Source organism: Camellia sinensis, chromosome 13 (assembly GCF_055761805.1).
Source record: "Camellia sinensis isolate YWXY chromosome 13, ASM5576180v1, whole genome shotgun sequence".
NCBI classification, from domain to species: Eukaryota; Viridiplantae; Streptophyta; class Magnoliopsida; order Ericales; family Theaceae; genus Camellia; species Camellia sinensis.
Window position 1 is genome coordinate 74,407,502 of NC_138973.1, and position 6,168 is coordinate 74,413,669.

General features: G+C 27.7%; 1 long non-coding RNA gene across 3 annotated transcripts; it reads right to left on the reverse strand.

The window, feature by feature from the left end:
* Nucleotides 1-324: 324 nt before the first annotated feature.
* On the reverse strand, nucleotides 325-4,093 carry LOC114297656 (uncharacterized). 3 transcript variants are annotated; one of them, XR_014348020.1, is made up of 7 exons: nucleotides 3,994-4,093; nucleotides 3,702-3,768; nucleotides 1,831-1,944; nucleotides 1,298-1,364; nucleotides 1,086-1,181; nucleotides 899-993; nucleotides 325-511 (listed from the first exon to the last, which is right to left on the reverse strand). It is a non-coding gene; the product is annotated as an uncharacterized LOC114297656 (long non-coding RNA). The 3 variants fall into 3 exon arrangements; XR_014348019.1 differs by having other exon boundaries at nucleotides 3,702-3,862; nucleotides 3,994-4,082; XR_014348018.1 differs by having other exon boundaries at nucleotides 3,702-4,089.
* Between the last annotated feature and the right edge of the window lie 2,075 nt (nucleotides 4,094-6,168).

Below are 6,168 nucleotides of genomic sequence, written 5' to 3' on the forward strand. Positions count from 1 at the left end.
ACACCCTTTAAGTGTGATTAAAAACATTTAGATCACACATTTTAAATGTGATTAATAACATTTAGATCACACCTTTTAAGTGTAATTAATAATATTTAGATCACACATTTTAATTTTAAGTGTGATTAAAAATATTTAGATTACATCTTTTAAGTGTGATTAATAACTAATAAAACATGTGATAATAAACATTTAGATCACAGATTTTAAGTGTGATTAATATCTAATAAAACACGTGATTAATAATCAGATAAGATCACATGTTATATGCATTTGAAGAATGTAATACACACTATATGCTATATTTTGAATCACAACCATATATTGAATGGAATAACGTCATATATTTCATAAATGAAAGTTAAATGTTCAAAAAGTATATACAAAGGAATTAGTAAAAGGTTTTTAACTGTGCTTACATATATTAAAAAATAAAAATAAAAAAAACTTGAAAAAACTAAGTTGTTGAATTCTTTGACCATATTTTGCATTTCTCCAAGAAATTTCTGACCTGAAAAATAAAAACACAAATTAATTCAGAAACCGCTAGAAACATATGAATAAACTTAATACTTTTGTAGAGACTTACAAAAGACAAAATCGAACCTTTTCTCATCACACTAACTCTTCATATCTTGCATCAATAGAAAAGGAATAAGAACTTTGATTGTTACTAATATAAAATGTTTGGATTACCATATATAAATATGACATATACATAGAATCAATAAATCCAAAATGAAAATCTTCAATGTGTGAGCAGATATTTTAAAGTTATAAAACCAAATATACATAGAATCAACAAATCCAAAATGAAATCTTGAAGTGATTATATTCTTTACCAACTAAAGAAATTGTTGATTAGTAATTTAAAGAACGAAAGTTATATCATACTTACATTGGATTTCAACTCATATTCTTTAGTACGAAATTAATACATTCAACTCGCACTTTATCAATTTTGGTTTCCGTACAAGTATTTTTTCCATTGAACTGCAAGAAGTTATTTACAAACAATTAGATAATGAAGAAGATGTACAAGTATCATAAATATAATAGGAATAAAAGTTTAGAATTTAACTCACATTTTGTTTTCTTAGGATGCTTTGATCTCTAATGAGGTCTTTCATATACCGCATTACATAAAACCCACATTCCACGTTTGTAGGTTGTTGCGGGGACTACATAAAAGCATTTTCATTATTATTAGAAACTATATATAAAGTGTTATAATCAAGCTGAACGATCATTAGCATAATATAAGTATGATAAAATTAGAGAAAATGATATTAATTACCTGAACTACTTTCCAAACTGGATTGGTCCTCCTCCTCCTTTGGGTAGTTTCATAAATTTTCAAAACACTTTACAAAAGAAATTCCAAATGTCAAAATATTTTTAGAGTAACTCAAATTGCTTAAAAATGTACGAACTAGCCAAACTTAAGTGTTTATTACAATTTCAAAGCTTGTGTTTATTTTAGAATTAATCGGATCAAGTAAGTACACAATCATCAATGTTAGATCAATGACTAACAATATCCAATGGTACCTACAATTGAACAAGTCACAAGTATAAGCTTAATAAGTTTATTATCATTTGAACAGATGAAATAAATAGTTTTAGATAATTACCCAATATCTAAAACTATTTATTTCAACAGCATGATTGAACAGTATATATAAACACATATTTAGTAAATCATAGCCTTGAAAAGATTTTATCAAAAAATTATTATAGCAACACATCAACAGAGAGAGTAAACTAAACTAAATCCTAACAAAAATTAAAACTCAGATCAAGGTAGAGAAAGAAGAGCAATTAATATACCAAGTCAAGATGGGTCAACTTCGAAAGAACAAACAAATGAACAATCCCCCACAGTTCCAGTATTTGAGTATTGAACAATTCCACCAAAATTTTAACAATTATGTGCTGGTGTATCTGTTTTCAGATAAGAAAAAAATATAAATAGAGAGTGGATAGAAAAAGAAGAAAGAGATGAAATGATGAAAAAGAAAATAAGAAGAAAATAGCACAACAGAGAACAAGTTTAAAGAAGGGAAAGCCTAGAATAGTTATGGGAAATTATAAATAAATTAGGGAGTGAAAAGGGTTGAAAGCAATTGCAAAAATATGAGATTTGCAAGTCAGAACTGACTAGAGGCGTTCATAGATCAAATTGCTATTAGTGAAAATCAAATGATGCCAAAGGCAAAATATAAAAATTAAAAATATTTATTTATCATATAAGAGATGATATGTCATTTGTTAAATTTCTCATACTCTCTGAAATATTTTCTAAACAATAATAATATGATGATCATATTTTCATATCATGTAACGTGTCACTTGTTAAGATTTTATATTGACTGTTTATAATATTCTGTGTTTTTAGAATAAGATGATCATATTTTCACCTTTTTCTTTGAATGAATGATCTTGGTTCTTCAAACATTCCTAGAATTGGGTTTTGTTTTTTGTAGGTTGGTCTTGAAGCAAATCAAAGATGGGTGGATCAAATGAGAACAATGGACCTGCTGCCATTAAACCCTCAGACTCTCAAGGTAAGATTCAATATGAACATTAAATTTCCTCACTCTTCTTTCCAAGCTCTGATCAAGTAGTCTAGATCGAACACAATCCATTTAGCTGTAATTTTGTAAGAATTTTCTTGTTCTTTCTCTCTGAATTCAAAAGAAGGTTCAAGAATGGTGGGATTTCAGAGGTTTCAACAACAGAAGTTAAATAACCGCAGAAGGGCTCTCAGCAATATAAATCATAATATTTTAGGACCTACCAACTACCCTTATGTTATTCACCCAAAAAAAACTACCCTTATGTGGTCAACAAAAGAGGATCCTTGGAGTAATTTCCACAATCTTAATCTGAATTATGCCAATACTAATTTTTTCAACAATTTCTCCTTCTTTTGTAAACTAAATTGGTTGTTAAATGTTTAGGAAGGATGTAAAGGGGGAGAAGAAAACTATGCTACCCTCCATATTTGTGTAATAAAAAATACGGATGTAATTCCCTTATTTTAATTTTTTTTTATAAGTATATCAAAGAGAAGACATTATAAACAAAAATGTTTTATTACACTACACCCATTAGCTTAATTAAATTTTAATATAACTCAGCACAAGTTGTTCACATTGATTCAAAAACCAATATGCTCTGGTAAGTTTGTTTAGCATGAAAGAGTAGGAAACAACAACAAAATTAGTTTTTTCTATACAACACATATTAGCAATGGTAATTGAGTTTTAAATTTCTTGCACAAAATAATAATAATAATAATAATAATAATAATAATAATAATATTTGCCCATGCAATGCAAGGGGTTACCTATAGTTAAAATTATAAAAAATTTCTCTATCTTTTTCCTGCAAAAATTTCATCCTAATAAAATGTTTACAAGAAAATATATTTTCCTTTTCTTCCTTTCATTTCACATTCAAACAAATTTTGTTTCTAATCAAACAGAACCTAAAACAAAAAAACAGCTTAACAACCATTACAACGGAACAAACCTCTCATTCCACAAACAGTCTAAAAAACCAACTGAATATATTAATTTACGCATTCAAACACATAAAATCAAAAAATAAAAACGGAGATTGAGATTCAAAAGAAAGAGCATGCAAAAATAGAACAGCATTCAAAACCCTAGAAACGGAGGGAAAAGAGGGAGTACCTGACGAGAAGAGGAGTCGTCACTAGAGCAGAGGGAGTCGTTTGCTGCCAAGGAGGAGTACAAAAATCTGGAAAAAAAATGAAAAAAGAGGAAACAGAAATCTGGACAGAACAGAAATCTGGAAAAAAAAAATGAAAATTGATGTCTTCATTCTTCGTTTGCTGCGAAGAAACAAAAAAAAAATCTGGAAAAAAAATGAAAGAAGTGGAAGAATCGAAGAACAAAGAGATCGAAGATGGACAGAACAAAGAAAATGAAGAAGAAGAGGAGGAAGAATTGAAGATGAACTTACCGGAATGTGATCTTTGAAGGAGAGAATCGATTAGCACTTTCGATTGAACCTCTTCGATAGCTTCACAGGAAGGAGTTCTTCAACTCTTGGAAGTCTCTCCGTGTTTCAAGAAAAAGAGAGAGACAATTAAATAGAGTAGAACCGTAATTTTTTGTTTCATGTTTTGTTTATTACAAACGTACCCCAAATTTGTATCATTATTTTAAACAGACCAAAAAACTTGCTCCGGTACCCTTTAATTTGTAAAAACTCTCGTTTTGTACCCCGAAGTACCAAAAAAAGTACCCGTAGCATGTCCATCACGTACCCATCATTATACTGATCATATAAAATGTATCCAGTGCGTTTTTTGGCGTACTCGGTATGCGTGCAACCGTACCGGTATATGTACCCACACCCGGTAAATAATTGGTACTTGTACGGCAATATTTTGGAGTACCTGTGCTTCATATCCACCCGAAGACCCTCATTCACAATGAAAACCTATAACTATAAAATTCCACTAATAATAATCATAATCATAATATATACACACAAAAGGGGCATAAAAAATAGAGAACTCACCAGAAATTTCAAGAGGTTTGTTATTTCAAAAGACAAATTTGAATGAGTAACTTCAATGGTGGTTCGGAGCTGTGAGTAACTTCAATGGTGGTTCGGAGGTGTGATGAAGAAAACAAAATAGGGCTTCGTTTCATAAATAGAAGGCAAGGAGAAGGAGAAAAGACCTGTGTGTTTGTGAAGTTCAATCTTACTGGGAATGGAAGAGTCGTCCTCTCATTTATGGGTAGAATAAAGGCACGAATTTGTGTATAGTATATTTTATATAAAAATCAAATTGAAATGTTTTATACAATCACACTATTTAGAGAGTGTGATTAAAAAATATATATATATATATATATATATATATATATATATATAATCACACTTATTTAAAAAGTGTGATTAAAAATAAATATTATTGTCATAGTGTATATATAATCACAATTTAATTAGAAGGTGTGATTAAAATATATATATAATCACATTTTAATTAAAAGTGTGATTAAAAAAAAAATATATATATATAATCACATTTAATTAAAAAGTGACATAAAAAATAAATATTATCACACTCAATTTAATTGAGTGTGATTAAAACATCAATCTAATTTTTTTTATCACACTTCTAATAAAAGTGAGATAGTTTTTTTTTTTTTTTTTTTTTTGTCAAAGTGTGATCTTTAACTATTTTTGTAGTAGTGGATATTTTTATTTACCATGGCTTGCATTTACTGTATGTCGTTAATGTGAATCCGTGAAACCCCAGTTTTGTTGTAGTGGAGAGAATAGACCTCTGTGTTTGTGAATTCAACTTTGTTGGGGATGGAAAGATTCGTCCTCTGTCATTCATGGGTGTAGAATAGAGGCGCAAATTTAGGAATTGTATATTTTATATAAAAATCAAATTAGAATATTTTATACAATCACACCTATTTAGGGAGTGTGATTAAAATGTAGTGATGTATATGTAATCACACTTTAATTAAAATGTGTGATTAAAAAATATATAAATAATCATAATTTAATTAGAATGTGTGATTAAAAAATATATATATATATAATCACACTCATTTAAAAAAGTATGATTAAAAAGTAGTAATGTATATATAATCACACTTTAATTACAATGTGTGATTAAAAAATATATTTATAATCACACTTATTTAAAAAGTGTGATTAAAAAGTAGTAGTATATATATAATCACACATTCTAATTAAAGTGTGATTAAAAAATGTATATATAATCACACTTTAATTGGAATGTGTGATTAAAAATATATTTATAATCACACTTATTTCAAAAGTGTGATTAAAAAGTAGTAGTGTATATATAATCACGCTTTAATTAGAAAGTGTGATTAAAAAATATATAAACAATCACACTTTAATTAGAATGTGTGATTAAAAAATATATTTATAATCACACTTATTTAAAAAGTGTGATTAAAAAGTAGTAGTGTATATATAATCACACTTTAATTAGAACATGTGATTAAAAAAATAGATATAATCACACTTAATTGAAAAGTGACATAAAAAATAAATATTATCACACTCAATCAAATTAAGTGTGATAAAAATATTAATCTAATTTTTTTTATCACACTTCCAAAAAAAGTGAGATATTTT